This window comes from Oncorhynchus tshawytscha, linkage group LG19, assembly GCF_018296145.1.
Source record: "Oncorhynchus tshawytscha isolate Ot180627B linkage group LG19, Otsh_v2.0, whole genome shotgun sequence".
NCBI classification, from domain to species: Eukaryota; Metazoa; Chordata; class Actinopteri; order Salmoniformes; family Salmonidae; genus Oncorhynchus; species Oncorhynchus tshawytscha.
Genome location: NC_056447.1, coordinates 34581016 through 34608941, shown reverse-complemented (window position 1 = coordinate 34608941; position 27926 = coordinate 34581016). Strand labels below are relative to the sequence as shown.

General features: G+C 43.2%; 1 protein-coding gene across 3 annotated transcripts in view; it reads right to left on the bottom strand.

Moving 5' to 3' along the window:
* Positions 1-27575, bottom strand: part of LOC112218678 (excitatory amino acid transporter 2) — an 82122-nt gene extending 54547 nt beyond the window's left edge. The window contains exons 1-2 of one of the 3 annotated variants that reach the window (XM_024379696.2): positions 27506-27575; positions 19746-19828 (exon numbers count right to left, since the gene is read on the bottom strand). The gene's annotated coding sequence lies outside the window, so the exon portion shown is untranslated. Of the gene's footprint in view, positions 1-3583; positions 3850-19745; positions 19829-27505 lie in introns of those variants that run through there. The other 2 variants (XM_024379695.2, XM_024379699.2) reach the window with 2 other exon arrangements.
* Positions 27576-27926: the final 351 nt, after the last annotated feature.

The window sequence follows — 27926 nt, the reverse complement described above, 5'->3', positions numbered from 1 at the left end:
CCATGTGAACGAGCCTGGTTGTTATAACAATAAGAACACTTTGTTGTCTACCCCATGTGGAGAACCTAGTGTTGATGTTAATGTATAGTCTTTCTTTAACAACATCTGACCCAGCGTGAAGGCCGTTTCATTTATTTGAGTTATTTCTTGTTTATTGGTTAACTCCAATCCACCATCTGGCCTTTCCCAGTCTATCAGCCCTTAATTTTCCTCCCCTCCCACTTCCACAGCATCACAGGGGAAGGCACCCTCTTTCAATTAGAGTGGAAAATATTAGTTGGATAACTGCTATATTACATATCTATGTTCTCGCTATATATTAACGAGTGATCAATTAGGGCAAAAAAAACATATAGGATCGTATGTTTTGGCAAATTTGAGCAGCTACTCCCTATTCCTCCCATATTCCCAATGTGCCTTCATGAGCTCATTTTATATCTCCCTTGTCCCCCACACGTGTTTTTTCCCTCTCAGAAGCAGAGACCCCACCCCCGCCCGCACACATACTGTACGTAAACATGCCTTCAAAGATGTTTGAGATAATAGATTCTGTTTAATATTGTTTTGGCTTTGTCCACTTAGATCAGCACCACTCCAGGGTTTAACCTAGTGTGTGGGTGTGGTTGCGTGGGCGGGCGGGCGGGCGTGCGTGATCTTGTATTACTATCCTTGTCGGTACCTGAACTACCAATGTTCCCACTAGGACAGTTTAAGGGTTAGGTTTAGGGTTACAATTAGGGTTAGAATTAGCATTCGGTGTATATGTATCTTATTGCGTTTTCTGTTTTTCCTCTACAGAGGCAATGCATAGCGTAATCTAGGAAGGATTCTGGATAATCTCCCATAGACTAATAATCTCCCATAGTAATCCAGATCCTTTTCCCAGGTTAACAGACTAGCCTCAGACACCCCAATCAGACCAAGAGAGCCCTCTAGAAAATCACAAGATCCATAAGGACTGGACAGCTCCTTCTCATCCTCTGGTTTTTCACATGGAGTCACCAATATAGGCAATACAAAACAACAAGGAGATTAGATATGGATTTTGCAATTCCATGAAGTCTATTTCTGCATTCAGGGAGTACAAATACTGGAGAATACTATGACAAACATAATGTGAGCCTCGTCCTTAGAATCATTCTCACAGAAACACATTCATATAGATTATTGTAAATGGCTGTTGACACTTGAGACAGTCCCTTGCGAGATACACACACGTTTGTGTGCACCCTTTCCAGATACACATACAGTATACATGAAATGGCACACTGTGCCCTTGAGCCTGCATTAAGCTCCCCCTGAATGTCTGCAGTGTATTCATTCATGTATGGCAGCAGCCAGCGAGTGCTGCAGTCTACGGGTGCAGCCTCCAGGCTCAGGACAAAACATATTAGACGCATGGACCCTTTGCACTTTCCCCTCCATATTCTCCCTAAAATTACGCGGCCACAATTTTATCAGGTCCTGGCCTGAAGACACAAGCTCCAGCAAGCCACTGTCCCTACAGACTGACTCCCACTGGAGGATGAAACATTAACTCATAATCTTCTACATGCATTTATCAAAGCCCCTGAAGGCCTGACAGACACCTCCACTCTGTCCGGCTTCGACCACCAATATCACCCAAGTGGGGATTGATGTTGCATCTGGAAACATGTCCTCTGGTTGTGTTCAAACGAAAGGCTGTCAGAGTAATGTGAACGCAATCAAGTGCCAAGAGAGTATGTTTCCATGGAGAAGAGTGTGTGTGTGTGTGTATGTGTGTGTGGACCCCCGCGGCCGCATTGATTTTGTTCGTCAATGTCACTCAGATATTATATAAATATGGCATAAGTAATAGCAAAATGTGTAGAATTGCAGGAATTAGCTTTAAAAATGCTAAAATGTCTCTCCACCCCATGGCAAAATGGGTAGAATTGCAGGAATTAGCTTTAAAAATGCTAAAATGTCTCTCCACCCCATGGCAAAATGGGCAGAATTGCATGAAATGTGTTATGCAATTGCACAATTTTCTCTCCACCCCATGGCAAAATGAATTCAATTGCAGAAAACTTTATTTCCAGATGCACCATGGCAACATGTGTATAATTCCAGGATATGTACTTTAAAACGTTGTTTCTCTCCACTGTTAAGAAGCGGGGTGTCACTAAAATGTTTTGCCCATGAGGTGGGGGGGCCCCCAACCAAATCTTGTGTGCATGAGTATGCAATTGAATGAGGGGAGGAGGTGCGAAGTGATTGGTTCAAGGAAGGGGAGGTAAATTGTAAATATATAGCACTTTCGTGTGTGTGTGAAAACCCTGAAGAATCTCAAATATAAAATATATTTTGACTTGTTTAACACTTTTTTGATTACTACATGATTCCATGTGTTATTTCATAGTTATGATGAATTCACTATTATTCTACAATGTAGAAAACAGTAAAAATTAAGAAAAACCCCAGAATGAGTAGATGTGTTCAAACATTTGACTAGTACTGTATATATATATACTTATTGATTTGATGGCCGCCAGTTTTCCATCCTTTGGCTACAGTAACAACAGACCAGGTAGGCTCCGAGAAACCAAAGCCTTTATAACTCATAGTCAATGCAAGATAACTCTGCTTACCAAACATAACGGATATGGCCATGTAGAAGACTAGTATTAGCTCATTGACAACTGATAAGATACTGAACACCGATAAGATACTGAATGACCGCTAGAAGAGCTCGGACATACAACACTAAAACAAACTTCCAATCAATGATCTCTCTTCATTGTTCTCTCTGTCTCGGGTTGAGTAAGACCTGGCAGGCTACCTGCCACACACGTGGGAATGCTGCGCGGGGCAACAGATATGATGCAGTTCGTGCAAGACGCGCGATTTGGCACAGAGGTATGGAGCTGTGGAGACGTTTGGTAGAAGGATTATATCAACGCAATTTGAAGCCCGGATGCACGATATACCGTGACGTAATTACCACACATTGTCTGCAAACATTGGCGACTCACTATTATACTAGATGAGAGTGTTTTATGGCAGAAACACATCTTGAATTATAGCTTTTAGTTGCAGGTTAATCCTTTATTAGGTTTATATAAAACAATGTGAAGACAATGTAATGTAACAATTGGCAGATGTTTTTTGGATTCTAGAGGGAGTGCAGATTGATGTGCTGCCTAAAATGGACTCCCCGTGCACCTGTTTAGCCCACGCGCGTAATCTGAAGTGCAGACCATTGTTTAAGGGAGGAGCGCTCCAACACTGTTCCTGACCATGACATTATAAATGCAGTATATGGGCGTTTGGACCATATGATGGCTGACCACATTAAGACTACTTTAAGTTGGTGTAAAGAAGCATGGACATAATAAGAAGAATAAGAAGAATAATGATAGTGACAATAATTATAATAATGATAGTAATTAGCCTATAATCAAATAATCATTCATTATCGTGGGCTGATCATCATAATTATAATTTGTCATTCATGTATTACTAGTACTGCAAATGTATTATTATTATTATTATCCCCTTTAAAGGCAAAAGCTCATGTCCTGTAAACATGTAATGTACATGCATAATAATCGCCTCTCACCTTTATTTTCAATCACGGAGTTATTGGAAAATAAGTTTCAGTCTCTTCTTTCCCTTCTCGGGGTCTCGCGCATCCGCTTCAGAGACGTTCGACCACTGAAATGCCGAGCCGAGCCGTCAGTGCGCCCAGGGCATGAGCGAGCGCAGCAGCAGAAACCAAACAGACGGATTTCTATCACAGTAATCCGTGGAGCTCCGGTGCTCAACAGTCCGACTGAACGAGCTCTGCCTCACTTCGCTCTCTCGCGCGTTCACTTCCCCCACCTCCCCTCCTCCTGTTCACCCCTTTTCTTCTCTGTCTCGTGCTTTGGAATGCTGCTCCTCGTTGGTTGACGATGCAACCTCGACGCCCCCCCACCTATATATCTATTTAAATGTTAAACAAGTTTACCTTCATATAACACACTCACAAGCTATTGTGCATGTGTTTGTTCGTGTGTTTGTTGAATGGGTGTCATTATCTGGTCAGGTGTAGTCATTGTGGGTTTAACAACAAGTTCACTATTTTCTGTTGAAGTAGTAAAGGTTATATTGGGTGTTTAGAATGACTAGCGGTTATTTGGTGAACACTGCTCATGAAAAAAGTAGCCTTGCCTGAGATCTAAAAACTCCCAAAGCCACTGCCTTCTTTAACTCAGCAGGCTAATTCGACCAAATTCAAATTCGTCACCAATTTCAGTGGGTCCCGTTGTTGCCTTAATCAGAAATGTCAGTTAATGTATCAATTTCTGTGGTAGTTGTGGAGAGATGGAGTAGCCTAAATCAAAAGGTGATCGCAGTGTAGCAGAGGCGGTTGGGTGAACCAGTCATAACATTGCCTGAAACCTGACTAACTCTCCGTTACTGCTTGAAAACTCCAAGTGTCACACTTATTATATGGTATGTTTGTCTGTATTAGAACATTTGTTAACACTTATTTCTCTTAAAACTGGTTAAGGGCTTGTAAGTAAGCATTTCACTGTAATGTGAATGTGACAAAAAAAATGATTTGATTTGACCAATGATATCCACCTGTCATGAATCGTTACTTTATGTCTGAGTGAAGACCAGATGTCCCCCGTGGGACAGTTGAGCTAAAGTAGGCTAATATGATTAGCATGAGGTTTTAACTAACAATAACATTTCCCAGGACAGACATATCTGATATTGGCAAAAAGCTTAAATTCTTGTTAATCTAACTACACTGTCCAATTTACAGTAGCTATTACAGTGAAATAATACCATGCTATTGTTTGAGAAGAGTGCAAACACATGTTTTTTCATTGTATTATCTTTTACCATATCTAATGTGTTATATGCTCCTACATAAATTTCACATTTCCACAAACTTCAAACTGTTTCCTTTTAAATGGTATCGAGAATATGCATATCCATGCTTCAGGTAATGAGCTACAGGCAGTTAGATTTTTGTCATTTTTGTCAGCAATTGAAAAAAAGGGTGGGTTCTTAAGTAAAAAAAATAGATAAGTAAAACATTTAAATAACAAATTAAAGAGCAGCAGTAAAATAACAGTAGCAAGACTATGTACAGGGGGTACCGGTACATATTAGCTGTTCAGGAGTCTTATGGCTTGGGGGTAGAAGCTTTAAGAAGCCTTTTGGACCTAGACTTGGTGCGTCGGTACCGCTTGCTATGCGGTAGCAGAGAAAACAGTCTATGACTAGGGTGGCTGGAGTCTTTGACAATTTTTAGGGCCTTCCTCTGACACAGCCTGGTATAGAGGTCCTGGATGGCAGGAAGCTTGGCCCCAGTTATGTACTGGGCCTTACACACTACCCTCTGTAGTGCCTTGCAGTCGGAGGCCGAGCAGTTGCCATACCAGGCAGTGATGCAACCGTGATGCTCTTGATGGTGCAGCTGTAGAACTTTTTGAGGATCTGAGCACCCATGCCAATTCTTTTCAGTCTCCTGAGGGGGAATAGGGTTTGTTGTGCCATCTTCACGACTGTCTTGGTGTGTTTGGACCATAATAGTTTGTTGGTGATGTGGACACCAAGGAACTTGAAGCTCTCAACCTGCTTCAATACTGCCCTGTCGATGAGAATGTCCTCCTTTTTGGTCTTCCTTTTCCTGTTGTCCACAATCATCTCCTTTGGCTTGATCACATTGAGGGAGAGGTTGTTATCCTGGCACCACAAGGCCAGGTTTCTGACCTCCTCCCTATCGGCTGTCTCATCATTGTCAGTGATCAGGCTGTTGTGTCGTCGGCAAACTTAATGATGGTGTTGGAGTCATGCTTGGCTATGCAGTCTTGAGTGAACAGGGAGTGCAGGAGGGGACTGAGCACGCACCCCTGAGGGGCACCAGTGTTAAGGATCAGCGTGGCGGATGTGTTGTTACCTACGGTTGCCACCTGGGGGCGGCCCATTTGGATGTCCTGGAGCCAATTGCAGAGGGAGGTGTTAAGTGCTAGGGTCTTTAGCTTAGTGATGAGCTTTGAGGGCACTATGGAGTTAAATGCTGAGCTGTAGTCAATGAATAGCATTCTCACGTAGGTTTTCCTTTTGTCCAGGTGGGAAAGGGAAGTGTGGAGTGCAATAGAAATTGTATCATCTGTGAATCTGTTGGGGAGTTATGGAAATTGGAGTGGGTCTAGGTTTCTGGGATAATGGTGTTGATGTGAGCCATTACCAGCCTTTCAAAGCACTTCATGGCTACAGACATGAGCGCTACGGGTCAGTAGTCATTTAGGCAGGTTACCTTAGTGTTCTTGGGCACAGGGACTATGGTGGTCAGCTTGAAACATGTTGGTATTACAGACTCAGTCAGGGACATGTTGAAAAAAGACACTTGCCAGTTGGTCAGCGCATGCTCGGAGTACATGTCCCTGTAATCCGTTTGGCCCTGCGGCCTTGTGAATGTTGACCTGTTTAACGTTCTTACTCACATCAACTACGGAGAGCGTGATCACACAGTCATCTGGAACTGCTGATGCTGTCATGAATGCTTCATTGTTGCTTGCCTCGAAGCGAGCATAGAAGTAATTTAGCTCGTCTGGTAGGCTCGTTTCACTGGGCAGCTCTCGACTGTGCTTCCCTTTGTTGTCTGTAATAGTTTGCAAGCCCTGCCACATCCAACAAGTGTCGAAGCCGGTGTAGTACGATTTAATCTTAGTCCTCTATTGATGCTTTGCCTGTTTGATGGTCCGTCAAAGGGCATAGCAGGATTTCTTGTAAGCTTCCTGGTTGAAGTCCTGCTCCTTGAATGCGGTAGCTCTACCCATTAGCTCAGTGTGGATGTTGTTTGTAATCCATGGCTTCTGGTTGGGATATGTATGTACAGTCACTGTAGGGACGATGTCATCGATTAACTTATTGATGAAGCCAGTGACTTATGTGGTGTACTCATCAATGCCTTCAGAAGACTACAGGAACATATTCTCTCTGTACTAGTAAAACATTCCTGTAGCTTAGCGTCTGTCATCTGACCACTTCTTTATTGACCGAGTGGCTGGTGCTTCCTGCTTTAGTTTTTGCTTGTAAGCAGGAATCAGGAGGATAGAATTGTGGACAGATTTGTCAAATGGAAGGAGAGGGAGAGCTTTGTATTCGTCTCTGTGTGTGGAGTAACAGTGGTCTAGAGTTGTTTTCCTCTGGGTGCACATTAAACATGCTGGTAGAAATGAGGTAAAATGGATTTAAGTTTCCCTGCATTAAAGTCCCCGGGCCACTAGGAGCGCCGCCTCTGGATGAGCTTATGTTTCCTGTTTGCTTATGGTGGTATACAGCTCATTGAGTGCTGTCTTAGTGCCAGCATCGGTTTGTGGTGGTAAATAGACAGCCACGAAGAATTTAGATGAAAACTTGGTAAATAGTGTGGTCTACAGTTTATCATGAGATACTCTACCTCAGGCGAGCAAAACCTTCCTTATTGTTAGATTTCGTGCACCAACTGTTGTTTACAATTATACACAGACGATCACCCCTTGTCTTACCGGAGGCGGCTGTTCAATCTTGCTGATGCAGCATAAACCCCACCAGCTGTATGTTACTCATGTTGTCGTTCAGCCACGACTCAGTGAAGCATAAGATATTACAGTTTTTAATGTCCAGTTGGTAGGTTATTCGTGATCGTAGTTCGTCTATTTTGTAATCCAATGATTGTACGTTGGCTAATAGGACAGAGGGTAGAGGCAGACCTACATCCCCGATATCTCCGTATCTTTCTCATGCGAATCACTGGGATTTGTGCGTTGATGGGTGTCTGAAGTAAATCCTTTGCATCCGACTCATTAAATAAAAAAAGCTTTGTTCAGTACGAGGTGAGTAATCACTGTCCTGATTTCTAGAAGCTATTTTCGGTCATAGGAGACGGTGGCAGAAACATCACAAAATAAGTTACAAATAACGCGAAAAACATACAGAATAGCACAATTGGTTATGAGACTATCTTCTGTACCATACCATGTGGATTCAGTTACAGTCGTAGCACAACAACATCGACATGGCCTATTACCATACTGTTTTGGCCTATCCTCATTTTTAAATGTTTTGTCATTTAGCAGACGCTCTTCTCCAGAGCAACTTAAAGGAGTAATTAGGGTTAAGTGCCTTGCTGAAGGGCACAGTGCCAGATTTTTCACCTATTCACCTCGGGGATTCAAACCAGTAACCTTTCAGTTACTGACCCAATGGTCTTAATAACCACTAGGCTACCTGTCAAACCTCTATTTATGATCCATGACCATAGAGGAATGCACGGGAGCAGTTACCAGCCACACACAATGAACCTCATGTGGATTGTGTAATAACTCAAAGGTGTACTTGAATGCTTTTGCAGTTTTACAATACCTCGCCCTTCTTTGCGAGGCCTTGTAAAACCTCCCTGGACTTTGTCATTGACTCTGTGCTTGAAATGTACTACTCGACTGAGGGACCTTACAGATAATTGTGTATGTGGTGTACAGAGATGGGGTAGTCATCAAAAAAATATATATTAACCTCTCTGGGATATTCGGGACGGTAGCATCCCAACCGGACAACAGCCAGTGAAAGTGCAGGGCGCCAAATTCAAAACAACAAAAATCTCAATTAAAATTCCTCAAGCATACAAGTATTTTTACACCATTTCAAAGATAAAATTCTCGTTAATCCAGCCACAGTGTCTGATTTCATAAAGGCTTTACAGCGAAAGCACCACAAACGATTATGTTAGGTCACCACCAAGTCACAGAAAAACACAGCCATTTTTCCAGCCAAAGAGAGGAGTCACAAAAAGCAGAAATATAGATAAAATGAATCACTAACCTTTCATCCTATGACACTCATAGGACTTTATGTTACACAATACATGTATGTTTTGTTCAATAAAGTGCATATTTATATCCAAAAATCAAATTTTACATTGGTGTGTTATGGTCAGTAGTTCCAAAACATGCAGTGATTTTGCAGAGAGCCACATCAATTTACAGAAATACTCATAATAAACATTGATAAAAGATACAACTATTGTACATAGAACTTTAGATAAACTTCTCCTTAATGCAACCGCTGTGTCAGATTTCAAAAAAACTTTACGGAAAATGCATTGCATGCAATAATCTGAGTACGGCGCCCAGAGACCAAACAAGCCAAAAAGATATCCGCCATATTGTGCAGTCAACAGAAGTCAGAAGTAACATTATAAATATTCACTTACCTTTGATGATCTTCCTCAGAATGCACTCCCAGGAATCCCAGTTCCACAGTAAATTTTTGATTTGTTCGATAAAGTTCATAATAGCTCCTTTTGTTAGGGCGTTTGGTAAACAAATCCAAAGCCCCGCTTCACAGTAGAAGCATCAAACAAGGTTCAAAAGACTGTTGACGTCTACTGGAAGCCTTAGGAAGTGCAACATGACCAATATCCCACTGTATCTTCGATAGGCTATGAGTTGAAAACCTACAAACCTCAGATTTCCCACTTCCTGGTTGGATTTTTCTCAGGTTTTCGCCTGCCGTTTTTCTCAGGTTTTCGCCTTCTGTTATACTCACAGACATCATTCAAACAGTTTTAGAAACTTCAGAGTGTTTTCTATCCAAATATACTAATTATATGCATATTATAGCTTTTATGGCTGAGTAGCAGGCAGTTTACTCTGGACACCTTATTCATCCAAGCTACTCAATACTGCCCCCCAGTCACCAAGTAGTTAAACACCATTACAACACACAGAGTGAGTCCATGCAACTTATCTGAGTTGCTAAGCAAATTTTGGGACCCCTTTTGTTAAAACAAATTCATCACTAAAAAGCTGTAAAGTTGAAGCGTTACAGATTTCATGATAGAAATATAAAAGACATTTCCTATTGAGCCGACAATGCAGCTTTTACCGTGAATGCAGCCTCTTCTAAAGCGGGAATGTTACCTTTAAATTTCAATCACGCTGTAAGGCTGAACTATCGCAATGCGGACTGAACAGAGCCCATGGAGTGCGATACAAAAAGCATACAAGCAGTATTACTATGACTTCTGCATTGCACAGCCGGACTAATCAAGTCTCAGGCACTGGGAAATAACACTTTAAAGGCCCTCCTCTTGGCATCAGAGAGACAATGTTGCAGTTTTAAAGCAAGTTTCCGACAATTCTACACATTTTGCCATGGGGAAGAGTATGCCATTTGCAGTTTTAAAGCTTAAATGACAGTGTATTTATGTTCAAAACAACATTTTGGGGGAACTGTGATACTGTGGATACCAATATCCCTGTGAGCCTCCCAGGCCCATGTTGTGCATCTAAAGGTTAAGAACATTCATTGTGGATTTATAATATTACATTGTACCATCTAAACTTTTTCCACAGATTCTAGAATGAACAAAGCTGTAGGCTAATTGCTAGTGGAACATTTGTAAGGGGTGTGCTGGTGCCAATTTCACCTCTCTCTACCCCTTCGACAAGAGTGGTAGTTGCAAATTTGCCTCCGTTTATTACGGATGATCAAATCAGGAAGGAGCTGAGTTGTTTTGGTAAGTTTGCTAGCGGTTTTCGTGTACTGTCGGCAGGTTTTCAGGCAGATGCCGTTAAGCGCATTGTTTCGTTCCGGAGGCAAGTGTTTACGTTTCTGAATAACAATGAGCAACAGCTAAATGTGCATTTTTAAGTGAGGCATGGGGAGGGGCTCTATGCAGGGTTTGCCAGCACAAATATTCTACAGTGTTTTGAGTGTGGGGATTTGAGCTTCGCGTGCCCACATAAAGGCCGTAGACAAGGTAAGGGTACAAGCGCCAGTGGGGGAAATCAAGGTCAATGTGCAGGGAGTAATGAGATGCAGACAGCAGAAGCTCGGCCTAGTCATGCCAGGGATGGTGGTGTAGATGAGGCTGGGCCTAGTCATGCCAGGGATGGTGGTGTAGATGAGGCTGGGCCTAGTCATGCAAGAGACGGTGGTGGGCCTAGTCATGCAAGTGACGGTGGGGTAGCTGAGGCTGGGCCTAGTCAGGCTAGAGATGGTGGGGTAGCTGAGGCTGGGTCTAGTCATGCTATGAATGGTGGGGTAGATGAGGCTAGGTCTAGTCAGGCTATGGATGGTGGTGTAGCGGAGGCTGGGTCTAGTCAGGCTAGAGATGGTGGGGTAGCGGAGGCTGGGTCTAGTCAGGCTAGTGATGGTGGGGTAGCGGAGGCGGAGCCTAGTCAGGCTAGAGATGATGGGGTAGCTGAGGCTGGGCCACGTTATGCTATGTATGGTGGTGTAGATGATGCTGGGCCTAGTCATGCTATGGAGCGTGGTGTAGATGAGGCTGGGTCTAGTCAGGTTATACTAGTGGATGAGGAGAGTATAGTGGGGAAGTGTTAGAGACTAGGGGGGTAGGAGGAGGGTGTCAAGCGGAAAAGGAAAAAGGGTGTGGTCAAAGGAACCATGGAAACTTTGCCTGTTGCTGTGGGGGATGCCCTGACCAGAGAGGTTGGGCAGGTGGTCAGGATGGGAGATAGAGATGAGGAGGAAAGTGAGTGTGAGGAAGAGGATGATGAGTTATTGTTTTCAAACTCCTCTTCAATGGGCCCGGAGCTGACAGCCAGTCAAGCAGAGGGGTCAAAGTACCGGTTGAGAGAACTGACAAGGTTCCTGAATGAGACCAAGGGGAAAAAAGTTAATCTTGAGGCTTTTTTTTCTGATCCGAGAAAGTTTGTAAGATCAGTACAACATGCTATGAAAAATGAGGGGCATGGTGTCCTCTCACCCAGGAAACGGTTTAAGTTGAGGAAGTAGGTCTCAACAGTGCGTAAAGGTTTACCTTCAGACACTGTTTAGATTTATTTTATTTCTGACACTGGGGCTTTTTGAGATTTGCTATTGGTCTGTTTCTTTGCTGGCTTTTCTCCCACTTCTTATGGAGACTCGTCAGGTAGGCTCGCTCAATACAAATGGTGCCAGAGATGAGGGAAAGAGGAGTGTGTTGGGTGAATATGAAAACAAAAAAAGTTCAGGTGTTTCTGCATAGTGATGATGTGTTGAATAAAGTCGATTAGGGGCTCTGGTGGAAAGGGGCAAGTGTGTTAAGCCATGGGACATTTGCTCCTCAAAGGAGGTGTGTAAGCGTAGGCTGCTTGTTGTAAAAGCAGAAATTAACTACAGTACATGTCTAGGAATTGGAACAATAGGCTGTTAGGCGCTACCATTCTCCCGGTGGGGTTTTCGGATCACCACATAACTATGGCTCGGCTGTCTATTTCACCAGGGCCCCGGCAAGCATCCTATTGGAAGTTCAATGTAAAGCTCTTACAAGATGCCACTTTTTGCTCAGATTTCGGAAAGGTGGGGCAGCGAAGAGAGGAGTATGAGTCTCTGAGTCAATGGTGGGATGTGGGGAAAGTCCAAATTCAGCTTTTCTGTCAACAGTACACAGCTCTTTCATCCTCAGAGGCTAGGAGAGTATTGGGGGAACTAGAGTGTTGTATTAGTGAGATGGAGATAGAGAAGGTGGGGCAAGGCAATGTAGGCCTTCAGGGTAATTTAGCTGAATTACGTAGGGACCTGGGTAGTTTTTTCCAGGTTAAAGCAAAGGGAGTACTTGTAAGAGCTAGGTTCTCCATGCTCAAGGAGATGGATGCTCCTAGCTCCTTCTTCTTTGGTTTGGAAAGACAGATCGGTGAAGCCAAGGGTACGCATTGTCTGCGGTTGTCAATTGGGCGGGTGACCTCTGTGATGGGGAGATGCGGGAGCGGTATAGGGCAGAAGTGTGTGATCCTATGTGTGCTCAGGTCTTGTTCGCAGGTCTCCCTAAGCTCTCTCTGGCACAGAGGGATGAAATTGGCATTCCTCTGTGATGGTGTGATGGTCAGGATATGCAGGCACTAGAGACTAGTCTGAAGGTGTACGAGGGAGTTTCTTCAGCTATGGTGAACTGTGGCAAGAGCAAAACTCTTATGTGGGGCATGGGTGGATAGGGCCCGTCCTCTGCTTCCCGGGGGTTTGCAGTGGGGCTGTGAAGGGCTTAAATTGTTGAGGGTGTACCTGGGCTCGGAGAAGTGGGTCAGGAAGAACTGGGATGGGCTGTCACAGGCAATGGTGTCAAGACTGGCCAGGTGGAAGTGGCTACTGTCCAAAGTGTCATATAGAGGGAGGGTGCTGATAAACAACAACCTGGTGGCATCTTCCCTGTGGCATAAACTGGCTGTCCTCTACCCACCCGCCGGTCTGCTCGCAGACGCCAGCTGGTAGATTTTTTCTGGTCGGGCCATCACTGGCTGAGGGCGGCAATGTTGTACATGACTGTCCACGAAGGAGGGCAGGGCCTGGTGGAACTGGAGAGCAGGATGGCTGCTTTCCAGCTAAAGGTGATGCAGAGACTTCTGTACCATACTGATGTTGGCTGGAGGGAACCAGCATGTGTGCTGCTGAGGAGAGCTGGCGGATTAGGATTGGACCGGCAGCTGTTCCTCATGAAGCTGGAGAAGCTGAGTACAGCAGGTCTATCAGATTTTTACTCTGCAGTGCTGAGGGCCTGGCAGCTGCTAAGGCTCACACGAGAAGGGTGTGTGGCGTGGGCTGTGGGTGTGGGAGGAGCCTATCTTCAACCACCCAGCCATCCCTTTGAGATCGGTTCAGTCGGCCACCCTGCAGAGGCAACTGATGGCGGCGGTTTTACAAAGGCTGGGTGACCTGAGACTGCTGGGAGAGGAGGGGTGGAAAACCCTGGAAGTCTTGGCACAACAAACAGGAATAACGTCTCTTAGGCTGCTGGAGAGATTCCTGGAGGAGGTCCAGGAGGCACTGTCTGAGCCGGTAAGGGGGGGGTGTTTGAGTGGACAAAGGGGGAGGGGCCACCAATGTTCCACCACTACAGGTGACGGCAGAGACTGGAGACTGGCAAGGGGGTCTGGAGGACTTGTTAGATTTTAATACTCCAATCCTGGGAGGGGTGGGAGGTAAAGCCCTCTACAACCTCTGCGTTAATAAGGAACATTAGGAGCCTAACAGGAGTGAAGGCACATCAGTGGCATGGGGTATGTGGGGTGGAGAGTATGGTGGGTTTTTAGATGGAGGGGGCTCAACAAACCCCCAGTACCAAAGAGGTCAGGGGACCTCCAGTTAAGGGTTCTTCTTGGAGCCCTGGCCACTAACAGCTGGTTGGCACGGGTTGAACCAGGAATCGAGCAGGGGTGTCCTTTCTGTGTAATGAAAGAAACTGTGATTCATGTGTTTTCTGTGTGCACCAGGTTAATGCCATTAACTTCTTTTGGCTGGGGGGCAGTATTGAGTAGCTTGGATGAATAAGTTGTCCAAAGTAAACAGCCTGCTCCTCAGTCTCAGTTGCTAATATATGCATATTATTATTATTATTGGATAGAAAACACTCTAAAGTTTCTTAAACTGTTTGAATGATGTCAGTGAGTATAAAAGAACTCATATGGCAAGCAAAATCCTGAGGAGAAATCAAAACAGGAAGTGATAAATCTGAGCTTTGTATGTATTCACCAGAGTCCCCAATGAAATCCCCTTGAGATATTAATGATGTTGCACTGCCTAGGGGTTCCACTAGATGTCAACCATCAATATAAATTTTAATGAGACTTCTATGGTGTTGTGAGAGTGAATGATAGCAGAATCTTTCAGGTGTCTGGCAGTCAGCCATTTTCTGGATATTCTTATTCCTCATGGTACCCACTTGCGTTCCATTGCTCATGAAGACAAGAAGGAATACTCCGGTTGGAACTTTATTGAAGCTACATGTTAAAAATATCCAAATGATTGATTCTGTACTTAGTTTGAAATGTTTCTTCGACCTGTAATATCATTTTTTAAAGTTTTTGTCAGATGTAACTATGACCAGAATGAGCGTTTGGATATGTATACCAAACGCGCTAACAAAAGAAGGTATTTGGACATAAAAACGGACATTATCGAACAAAACAAACATTTATTGTGGACCTGGGATTTCTGATATAGATCATCAAAGGTAAGGGAATATGTATCATGTAATTTCTTGTTTATGTTTACGTCAACATGGTGGCTAATTGTGACAAATTTTTCTGAGCGCCGTCTCAGATTATTGCATGGCTGGCTTATTCCATAACGTTTAAAAAAAATAATCAGACACAGCGGTTGCATTAAGGAGAGGTATATCTATAATTCCAAGTGTATAACTTGTATTATCATCTACATTTATGATGAGTATTTCTGTTGAATGATGTGGCTATGCAAAATCACTGGATGTTTTTGGAACTAGTGAATGTAACGTGCCAATGTAAACCATATTTTGATAAATATGAACCTTATCAAACAAAACATACATGTATTGTGTAACATGAAGTCCTATTAGTGTCATCTGATGAAGATCATCAAAGGTTAGTGATTAATTCTATCTCTATTTGTGCTTTTCGCTGGAAAAGAAATGGCTGTGTTTTTCTGTGGCTATATGTGGTGACCTAACATAATCGTTTGTGGTGCTTCTGCTGTAAAGCATATTTGAAATCGGACACTGTGGTGGGATTAACAACAAGAATAGCTTTAAAATGAGATGCATGTATGTTTGAGGAATTTTAATTTTGAGATTCTTGATGTTTTGAAAATGGTGCCCTGCACGTTCACTGGCTGTTGTCATATTGCTCCCGTTAACGGGATTGCAGCCATAAGAAGTAATGTCTCTGTTGGAATGTCTGTGTGATTGGTTAGGGGTGGTTTTTACTGTTGGGATGTTTATAATGGGATACAGGTATTCGATTAAGGAGGCCAAATGTGTTTTGTTGAATGTTCTGTTTGCTCATGCGAACTTGGCTATTTGGCTAACAAGGCTAACAAACTGAATCCCTATTTTTTATTTATTTTTTATTATTAGTGGATATTGGCCTAATTCTGCCCTGCATGCATTGTTTGTAGTTTTCCCCTGGACATGTGGGAGAATCTTACAGAACTCTGCATGCAGGGTTTCAATGGGGTGTTTGTCCCATTTGATTAAATCTTGTTTTGCATGTGGACCCCACACCTTGCTGCCATAAAGTGCAATTGGTTCAATGGCACATTCAATTAATTTTAGCCAAATTTTAATAGGTATTTCAATTATTTTTTTAATGGCGTAGAATGCCCTGTGTGCTTTCTCTCTCAGTTCATTCACTGCCTCATTAAGGTGTCAAGTTGAGCTTATTTTTAAACCTAAGTAATTGTAGTAGTGGAAGTGGAAGTGGATGGCTGCAAACTTTCTACTTTTAAACTCGGACAAAACAGAGATGCTTGTTCTAGGTCCCAAGAAACAAAGAGATCTTCTGTTGAATCTGACAATTAATCTTAATGGTTGTACAGTCGTCTCAAATAAAACTGTGAAGGACCTCGGCGTTACTCTGGACCCTGATCTCTCTTTTGAAGAACATATCAAGACCATTTCAAGGACCGCTTTTTTCCATCTACGTAACATTGCAAAAATCTGAAACTTTCTGTCCAAAAATGATGCAGAAAAATGTATCCATTCTTTTTTCACTTCTAGGTTAGACTACTGCAATGCTCTACTTTCCGGCTACCCGGATAAAGCACTAAATAAACTTCAGTTGGTGCTAAATACGGCTGCTAGAATCCTGACTAGAACCAAAAAATTTGATCATATTACTCCAGTACTAGCCTCTCTACACTGGCTTCCTGTCAAAGCAAGGGCTGATTTCAAGGTTTTACTGCTAACCTACAAAGCATTACATGGGCTTGCTCCTACCTATCTCTCTGATTTGTCCCTAGAATTTCTAAGCAAACAGCTGGAGGCAGGGCTTTCTCCTATAGAGCTCCATTTTTATGGAACGGTCTGCCTACCCATGTCAGAGACGCAAACTCGGTCTCAACCTTTAAGTCTTTACTGAAGACTCATCTCTTCAGTGGGTCATATGATTGAGTGTAGTCTGGCCCAGGAGTGGGAAGGTGAACGGAAAGGCTCTGGAGCAACGAACCGCCCTTGCTGTCTCTGCCTGGCCGGTTCCCCTCTTTCCACTGGGATTCTCTGTCTCTAACCCTATTATAGGGGCTGAGTCACTGGCTTACTGGGGCTCTCTCAAGCCGTCCCTGGAAGGGGTGCGTCACCTGAGTGGGTTGATTCACTGATGTGGTCATCCTGTCTGGGTTGGCGCCCCCTTGGGTTGTGCCATGGCGGAGATCTTTGTGGGCTATACTCGGCCCTGTCTCAGGATGGTAAGTTGGTGGTTGAAGATATCCCTCTAGTGGTGTGGGGGCTGTGCTTTGGCAAAGTGGGTGGGGTTATATCCTTCCTGTTTGGCCCTGTCCGGGGGTGTCCTCGGATGGGTCCACAGTGTCTCCAGACCCCTCCTGTCTCAGCCTCCAGTATTTATGCTGCAGTAGTTTATGTGTCGGGGGGCTAGGGTCAGTTTGTTATATCTGGAGTACTTCTCCTGTCCTATTCGGTGTCCTGTGTGAATCTAAGTGTGCGTTCTCTAATTCTCTCCTTCTCTCTTTCTTTCTCTCTCTCGGAGGACCTGAGCCCTAGGACCATGCCCCAGGATTACCTGACATGATGACTCCTTGCTGTCCCCAGTCCATCTGACCGTGCTGCTGCTCCAGTTTCAACTGTTCTGCCTTATTATTATTGGACCATGCTGGTCATTTATGAACATTTGAACATCTTGGCCATGTTCTGTTATAATCTCCACTCGGCACAGCCAGAAGAGGACTGGCCACCCCACATAGCCTGGTTCCTCTCTAGGTTTCTTCCTAGGTTTTGGCCTTTCTAGGGAGTTTTTCCTAGCCACCGTGCTTCTACACCTGCATTGCTTGCTGTTTGGGGTTTTAGGCTGGGTTTCTGTACAGCACTTTGAGATATCAGCTGATGTACGAAGGGCTATATAAATACATTTGATTTGATTTGATTTAGTGTGTGCAGTACTCTGTATATGTTGTACCAATTGAGAACTTTGGTCTAATTCCCTGAGATCTGGATCTTCTCTGGAAAATCATTATTTTAGTATTTTTGGGGTTTACTGCCAGGGCCCAGGTCTTGCAGTACTGCTCTAGCAGATTCAGGCTCTGCTGTAGGCCATGTGCTGTGGGTGACAGCAGGCATAGGTAATCTGTGAAGAGTAGGCATTTAACCTCTAAATTGTGGAGATTAACACCAAGGGCTGAGGATTTTTCGAGAATAGTGGCCAATTTGTTGATGTAAATATTGAAGAGTGCAGGGCTCAGATTGCAATCCTGGCGAAGGCCCCGCCCCTGGTTAAAAGATTGTTATTTTCTTGCCAATTTTAATGCTGCACGTATTGCCAATATACATTGATTTAATTATGTCAAATGTTTTACCCCCTACACCACTTTCAATAACTTTGTAGAACAGTCACATATGCCAAAAAGAATCAAATGCTTTTTGGAAGTCGATAAAACAAGGATATATTTTGGTATTATTCTGGTAGACATGTTTATCTATCAGGGTGTGTAGGGTGTAAATATGATCAGTCGGGCGATGTTTTGGTATACATCCAATTTGGCTTTCACTCAAGACATTGTGCTTATTAACAAAAGGCTAAGTTCTGTTTCGCTATAGTGCACTTGTGATTTCATGAATATGAATATTTTCTAGTAATATTATTTGACTGTTGCGCTATGCGATTCAGCGTTGCTGATGACAAATATACCGGATCCGGGATGGGTAGTTCTAAGAGGTTTTAAGGAAGTTTAGAACTCTTACATTTATAATAGTACAGAAAACCTTCCCCAGGTTACTGTTCACACAAATGCCTCTGTAATTGTTAGGGTCAAATTTGTCTCCGCTCTTAAAGATTGGGGTTATGAGTTCTTGATTCCAGATGTCAGAGTAATAACCTACACTCAGGATCAAATTAAACAGTTTTAATATAGCCAATTGATATTTTGCACTCATGAGTTTGAACATCTCATTTAGGATGCCATCAGGTACGCATGCTTTTTTAAATTGAAGGGCCTGAAGTTTCTTATAGAGCTCCTGGTCAGTAATTGGGGAGACCAAAGGATTGTCCTTTATAGCATTTTCTAATCCATTCAACTTCTCATGAATTTGGCGTTATTCTGCGTTTGTGTCAATTTTAACGGTGTTGTAGAGTGTTTTAAAATGGGTTGTCCATATGTCACCATTTTGAATCGCTAACTCTTGTTTTGATTTTTTTGTGTTTATGGACTCTTCAATTAGTGTCAGCTGCTTGCTGTTGTACTGTGTTTTTTTTTGGTTCTGAGTGTATGTTTATAGAGTTTTAAAGTCTCACAGTAATGAAAACGTAATTCACCATTATTTGAGTCTCTGTGCTTTTGGTTGGATAGTGTTCTAAGATTTTTCCTAATAATTTTACAATCTGCATCAAACCATCTGTGTTTTTTGTTTTTTTAATCAATTTCAATTGTGCTTCTTTTGCCATTTGCATGAATATATAGTTGATGTTTTTTACTGCTGTGAGTGAATGTGGTATCCAGAAAGTTATTTAAGATTGTTTGGATATTTTGGTTACAGGTTGTTTTCTGGTATTCTTCTGTGCTGTTTTGGGCCCATCTGTATGAATTTCTGATGTTGTACAGCTTACTGGGCTGTGAATGTGTGGTTTCCATGTCTGTTCTTTCTGTTCTTTTGAGGAACAACGTCATTTGGCTGTGATCAGACAGAGGTGTTAGTGGCTAGACAGTGAATGAGCTGAGAGAGAAAGTGTCAATGTCTGTAATCATATAGTCTACTGTACTGTGGCAAAGAGGTGAGCAGTAGGTGAATCTCCCCAAAGAGTCCCCCCATAACCTACCATTGACAATGTACAGACCCAGGCTTCTATAGAACTGCAACATATCCCTTCCGTTTTTGTTGACGGTGCTGTCACTGTTGTTTCTATGGGGAGATGAAGACAGTTAGAAACAGTATGGCCTGTAATAAAGCTGTCCCCTAGTGTGGTTGTTAGATCAGGTAGTGTTCCTGTGCATGCATTTGTGTACCCAAAGATTAGCACATTTCTCTGGGCCTGGAAATGGCACGTCTCTTCCTCAAGGGTGGAGAAGGTCTCCTCTGAGTAATATGGGGATTCTGAGGGGGGGATATATATTGCGCAAAGGAACACATATTTTTCTGTCAGTACAAGTTATTTTTTCAGTTTTAACCAAATGTGATATTTACCAATTTTGAGGGGATCAATTAGATTTTGTAGTTCGGACTTGTAGATTAAAAAAATTAGCTGGTGCACACCCAGAATAATAGTTTGTGTGGAGGTACTGACTAGCGGCAAATAAACTATAAACTATCAAAATAAAGAAAGTTGCACTCTCCATGTATAATCTCCCAGCAATTTAATGGGTATTTACCAACATTTCGGCATCACTGTGCCTTCCTTTCCTCAAGGTAATGTCATGAATACTTGAACCAGGTTATGTAGACGCACAGTGCAATTAGTGTAACCAATGACAGTGGTGAGGGGTGTGTCATAATGATTAAGTTCATTAAAATGAATTAGTGAAACTGTTAAAAAATAGTATATGGCATATTAAATATATTATGCTATTGTTATCTTATAGAAACATAATGGAATATTGTATACATTGTTTCATTCAATTTCACATAATAATTTCGTATTTTATTTTTGTTAACTGTAATATTGGTTCAACCTTAATATATAATGAACATCATCAACAGGGGGAACATATTGGGTATACACTAATAAACTGTAAAAAATGGTTTCAATTTATAAGACTTGTTCATAAAGGAAAATGTGTTCATAAGGGCCTGAGATCAAAGTCAATATTCAAACCACCAGGCGTCAATGTTTTTAGATAGGATATCCAGTAAGCCTCCCTTTGCAGTCCAAATCAAATCAAATCAAATCAAATCTTATTTGTCACATACACATGGTTAGCAGATGTTAATGCGAGTGTAGCGAAATGCTTGTTGTAGGATCTCCATGTTACCTCCTCTTCTTGGTAGAGCAACATGCTCAATGCCTGTGTATTTGAGCGAGGAGATGGGATGGATAGCTTCAACAAAGTGAGCTGCTACTGGATAGACAATGTTCTTATATCTGATTGAGCTGCGGTTTTCAGATATGCGTTGTTTTAATTGTTTTTTTCATTTGTCCTACATAGGCTTTTCCACATGAGCAGGTGATGAGAGATTACTCCCTTGATCTTGCATGAGATGATAACCCTAACAGGGATCTTTCGACCCATATGTGGGTGTCTGAAGAAAGACATTTTTATGGTGCTATTGCACTGTGCGCATGAGCCACATTTATAGCTCCCATTTGGGATAGGTGTCAAAAGTGTCTGAGTGGGCTCAGGGGGCATGTCCGATCTCACCAAACTATCTCCAATATTGCGACCATGCTTCTAGACCACCAGTGGGGGTTCCTTGAAGAGGTGTGCGATTTCTTTGTTGTTGTCTGATTGCAGAATATGCCAGTGCTTTGTCAGGATTGCTTTCATTTTCTCCGAACCATTGGTGTACTTACTGCAAAATACGGTTGCGTTGTTTTTCTTCTTTGGTTGAGTTTTTAGTAATTCCGCTCTTGGTTTTTGAGATATTTTCATCATTGCAGCATCAAGAGTTTTGTCCTTGTAGCCTCTCATTTTGAATTTATCTGTCATTTTTTGCATTGCTGTCAAAATCTGACTGGTGGCCACAGATTAGTTTAACCCTGCATAACTTCTTGCGTCGAGCCATCCCGGATCCGGGATCGTGAATACGGCCTCAAGCTCATTACCATAACGCAACGTTAACTATTCATGAAAATCGCAAATGAAATGAAATTAATATGCTAGCTCTCAAGCTTAGCCTTTTGTTAACAACACTGTCATCTTAGATTTTCAAAATATGCTTCTCAACCATAGCAAAACAAGCATTTGTGTAACAGCTAGCGCAGCTAGCGTAGCATTTAGTATTAGCATTAGCAGGCAACATTTTCACAAAAACCAGAAAATCATTCAAATAAAATCATTACCTTTGAAGAACTTCGGATGTTTTCAATGAGGAGACTCTCAGTTAGATAGCAAATGCTCAGTTTTTCCTGAAAGATTATTTGTTTATGAGAAATTGCTCCGTTTGGTGCGTCACGTTTGGCTACCAAAAAAAAACGAAAATTCAGTCTTCAAAACGCCTAACTTTTTCCAAATTAACTCCATAATATCAACTGAAACATGGTAAACGTTGTTTAGAATCAATCCTCAAGGTGTTTTTCACATATCTCTTCATGATATATCGTTCGTTGAAAGCCTCCTCTCTCCTCTCAATCACTGGATGACTGCGTGCAGCTTGTAGATTACGCACCTATTTAGACAAAGGACACTGGGCGGACCCCTGGTAAATGTAGTCTCTTATGGCCAATCTTCCAATGATATGCCTACAAATACGTCACAATGCTGCAGACACCTTGTAGAAACGATAGAAAGGGCAGGCTCATTCCCGCGCATTCACAGCCATATAAGGAGACAATGGAAAACAGAGCTTCAAAAATTCTGCCCATTTCCTGGTTGAAGTTTCATCTTCATTTCGCCTGTAGCATGAGTTCTGTGGCACTCACAGATAATATCTTTGCAGTTTTGGAAACCTTAGAGTGTTTTCTTTCCAAAGCTGCCAATTATATGCATAGTCGAGCATCTTTTCGTGACAAAATATTGCGCTTAAAACGGGCACGTTTTTTTATCCATAAATTAAAAGAGCGCCCCCTATATCCAAGAAGATAACTGGCTATATGGTAGACCCTTCTTGAGGGGAAGGGGATGCATACTATCCACACATAGCAGGATATTGTGGTCTGTGGGCGTTGTGTATACATCTGTGTGTAAATCATCATTCTCTTTGATTATCCATAAATCCAGGTAGATTATTTTTCTCTCATCAGTCTGCATGGTGAATTTGAGGTATTCAGAGCTCTCGTTTAGTAGAGTTTGGAATTCATTTAGTTCCTGCTGACTTCCTGCCCAGAGCACAAAGACATTGTCTATGTATCTCTTCCATAGAAGTATTTTAGAAAGTAAGGGGTGTGTCTCTGATTTAAAAAGGGAGCCCATGGCTACACCCCGACTCAAAGACAAAGTAGTTATGGGATAATAGCAGTTCAGTATGTTGTAAGATGCAATCATTGGATGGAGCAAGGGTAGTCGAACTTCCGGCGCCGACAGAGTTGGCCGCCTCGCTTCGCGTTCCTAGGAAACTATGCAGTTTTTTGTTTTTTTACGTGTTATTTCTTACATTAGTACCCCAGGTCATCTTAGGTTTCATTACATACAGTCGAGAAGAACTACTGAATATAAGATCAGCGTCAACTCACCATCAGTACGACCAAGAATATGATTTTCACGAAGCGGATCCTGTGTTCTGCCTTTCAACCACGACAACGGAATGGATCCCAGCCGGTGACCCAAAAAAACGACGCCGTAAAAGAGGGAAACGAGGCGGTCTTCTGGTCAGACTCCGGAGACGGGCACATCGTGCACCACTCCCTAGCATTCTTCTCGCCAATGTCCAGTCTCTTGACAACAAGGTTGATGAAATCCGAGCAAGGGTAGCATTCCAGAGGGACATCAGAGACTGTAACGTTCTTTGCCTCACGGAAACATGGCTCACTGGAGAGATGCTATCGGAGGCGGTGCAGCCAGCGGGTTTCTCCACGCATCACGCCGACAGAAACAAACATCTTTCTGGTAAGAAGAGGGGTGGGGGCGTATGCCTTATGGCTAACGAGACGTGGTGTGATCACAGAAATATACAGGAAGTCAAATCCTTCTGTTCACCTGATATAGAATTCCTCACAATCAAATGTCGACCGCATTATCTACCAAGAGAATTCTCTTCGATTATAATCACAGCCGTATATATTCCCCCCCAAGCAGACACATCGATGGCTCTGGACGAACTTTATTTGACTCTTTGCAAACTGGAATCTCTACATCCTGAGGCTGCATTCATTGTAGCTGGGGATTTTAACAAGGCTAATCTGAAAACAAGACTCCCTAAATTGTATCAGCATATCGATTGCGCAACTAGGGCTGAAAAAACCTTGGATCATTGTTACTCTAACTTCCACGACGCATATAAGGCCCTGCCCTGCCCTCCTTTCGGAAAAGCTGACCACGACTCCATTTTGCTAATCCCCGCCTACAGACAGAAACTAAAACAAGAAGCTCCCACGCTGAGGTCTGTCCAACGCTGGTCCGACCAAGCTGATTCCACACTCCAAGACTGCTTCCATCACGTGGACTGGGATATGTTTCGTATTACGTCAGACAACAACATTGACGAATACGCTGATTCGGTGTGCGAGTTCATTAGAACGTGCGTTGAAGATGTCGTTCCCATAGCAACGATTAAAACATTCCCTAACCAGAAACCGTGGATTGATGGCAGCATTCGCATGACACTGAAAGCGCGAACCACTGCTTTTAATCAGGGCAAGGTGACTGGTAACATGACCGAATACAAACAGTGCAGATATTCCCTCCGCAAGGCTATCAAACAAGCAAACGTCAGCATAGAGACAAAGTAGAATCTCAATTCAACGGCTCAGACGCAAGAGGTATGTGGCAGGGTCTACAGTCAATCACGGACTACAAGAAGAAAACCAGCCCAGTCACGGACCAGGATGTCTTGCTCCCAGGCAGACTAAATAACTTTTTTGCCCGCTTTGAGGACAATACAGTGCCACTGACACGGCCTGCAACGAAAACATGCGAACTCTCCTTCACTGCAGCCGAGGTGAGAAAAACATTTAAACGTGTTAACCCTCGCAAGGCTGCAGGCCCAGACGGCATCCCCAGCCGCGCCCTCAGAGCATGCGCAGACCAGCTGGCCGGTGTGTTCACGGATATATTCAATCAATCCCTATACCAGTCTGCTGTTCCCACATGCTTCAAGAGGGCCACCATTGTTCCTGTTCCCAAGAAAGCTAAGGTAACTGAGCTAAACGACTACCGCCCGTAGCACTCACTTCCGTCATCATGAAGTGCTTTGAGAGACTAGTCAAGGACCATATCACCTCCACCCTACCTGACACCCTAGACCCACTCCAATTTGCTTACCGCCCAAATAGGTCCACAGACGATGCAATCTCAACCACACTGCACACTGCCCTAACCCATCTGGACAAGAGGAATACCTATGTGAGAATGCTGTTCATCGACTACAGCTCGGCATTCAACACCATAGTACCCTCCAAGCTCGTCATCAAGCTCGAGACCCTGGGTCTCGACCCCGCCCTGTGCAACTGGGTACTGGACTTCCTGACGGGCCGCCCCCAGGTGGTGAGGGTAGGCAACAACATCTCCACCCCGCTGATCCTCAACACTGGGGCCCCACAAGGGTGCGTTCTGAGCCCTCTCCTGTACTCCCTGTTCACCCACGACTGCGTGGCCACACACGCCTCCAACTCAATCATCAAGTTTGCGGACGACACACCAGTGGTAGGCTTGATTACCAACAACGACAAGACGGCCTACAGGGAGGAGGTGAGGGCCCTCGGAGTGTGGTGTCAGGAAAATAACCTCACACTCAACGTCAACAAAACTAAGGAGATGATTGTGGACTTCAGGAAACAGCAGAGGGAACACCCCCCTATCCACATCGATGGAACAGTAGTGGAGAGGGTAGTAAGTTTTAAGTTCCTCGGCATACACATCACAAACAAACTGAATTGGTCCACTCACACAGACAGCATCGTGAAGAAGGCGCAGCAGCACCTCTTCAACCTCAGGAGGCTGAAGAAATTCGGCTTGTCACCAAAAGAACTCACAAACTTCTACAGATGCACAATCGAGAGCATCCTGGCGGGCTGTATCACCGCCTGGTACAGCAACTGCTCCGCCCACAACCGTAAGGCTCTCCAGAGGGTAGTGAGGTCTGCACAACGCATCACCGGGGGCAAACTACCTGCCCTCCAGGACACCTACACCACCCGATGTTACAGGAAGGCCATAAAGATCATCAAGGACAACAACCACCCGAGCCACTGCCTGTTCACCCCGCTATCATCCAGAAGGCGAAGTCAGTACAGGTGCATCAAAGCTGGGACCGAGAGACTGAAAAACAGCTTCTATCTCAAGGCCATCAGACTGTTAAACAGCCACCACTAACATTGAGTGGCTGCTGCCAACACACTGACTCAACTCCAGCCACTTTAATAATGGGAATTGATGGGAAATGATGTCAAATATATCACTAGCCACTTTAAACAATGCTACCTAATATAATGTTTACATACCCTACATTATTCATCTCATATGTATACGTATATACTGTACTCTATATCATCGACTGCATCCTTATGTAATACATGTATCACTAGCCACTTTAACTATACCACTTTGTTTACATACTCATCTAATATGTATATACTGTACTCGATAACATCTACTGTATCTTGCCTAAGCTGCTCTGTACCATCACTCATTCATATATCTTTATGTACATATTCTTTATCCCCTTACACTGTGTATAAGACAGTAGTTTTTTTTGTGGAATTGTTAGTTAGATTACTTGTTGGATTATTACTGCATTGTCGGAACTAGAAGCACAAGCATTTCGCTACACTCGCATTAACATCTGCTAACCATGTGTATGTGACAAATAAAATTTGATTTGATTTTGATTTGGGTAGAATCTCTCTGCTGAAGTAAGTGTTGTAGTGCCTGAAAGCCTCCAGTGTGTGGGAAACTCTCCACATCAAGTGTCCATCAGAATGCCCTATGATATCCTTCCTATGCCCTCTATCAATGAGATCATATTACTAGTGTCTTTGACATAAGATTTGAGATTCTCAACCATCGGTTTAATGTGGTAATCCACAAATGTAGAAATGTTGGATGTCACAGAGTCGATTGCTGCTACAATGGGTCTACCTGGAGGAGGAGACAATGGGTCTACCTGGAGGAGGAGACAATGGGTCTACCTGGAGGAGGAGACACTTGTTTGTGTAATTTAGCGACTGTATAGAAAGTTGATATCTTGGGAGATTTCACACATAGAAATTCAACTTCTTTTTTAGTGATTTGTCCTGACTCCAAACAGGTTTCCACTGTGGATGAGATATTATGCTGGAATTCCAGGGTAGGGTCACAATTCAGTTTGCGATAGAAGTCACCTTCAGATAGTTGTCGGCGACATTCATTCACATTGTCACATTTGTTTTGTATACAAATTCATTCTCCTTTGTCACTTTTTTTCTAATAATTGAAGGATCTCACTTTAAGTCCTTAAGAACCATTCTCTCGTCTTTACTCAGGTTATTATAGGATTTGTGCTTCTGTCTGTCTTTCAGTAAGTCACTTACTTAATGGCGCCATCTCCTCCTCGACTCACGGTAGGACAAGTAAGTCTATTGATTAGCATGGTAGACCTATGTCTACATTTCACTGAGGCGGACATTTCAAGTCATGTAAGTTTCACTCTTATCAAAGAGCTCACACAATCTCAGATTACGGAAAAACTTGAATAGATCTATCTGGACATCAAAGTCATTCATGTATACAGTGGGTACAAATGTTAACCCCTAATAGAGAACACTGAGGTGAGTGGATGTCAGGGTCTTACTTGATAAGTTGAAGACATTTAGCTCCTGTTGGACTGTGGGCCCGTCCTGGGTCTCAATTGATAGGTGTCGCGGGGTAGTAGTGGATTTCTTCTTCCCCCGACGTATGTGTCGAACCCTCTTACGTGCTGGGAGTGTTGGCCTCGACGTTGTCCCCGCCCTCTGTTGTAGAAAAAACGCTCACCGGTAGTATAGGAGCCAGAGATAGCGCTGTCTGTGGATAGTCGGTCTGACAGAGGCACTCGGTGTCTGTCATCGGCTTGTCTCTTCCTGTTTTTTGGTTTCTTGTGCTTAGAATCTCTACAGAGATATATTAGTCCATTGTTCTTATCTTCCAAATCACATTTATACTTCTTGATTTTCCTCTCCTTCAGTTTAGTTGTAATCTTAGTCTGAAGGTCAGCGTTACTCTTAATGAGATCA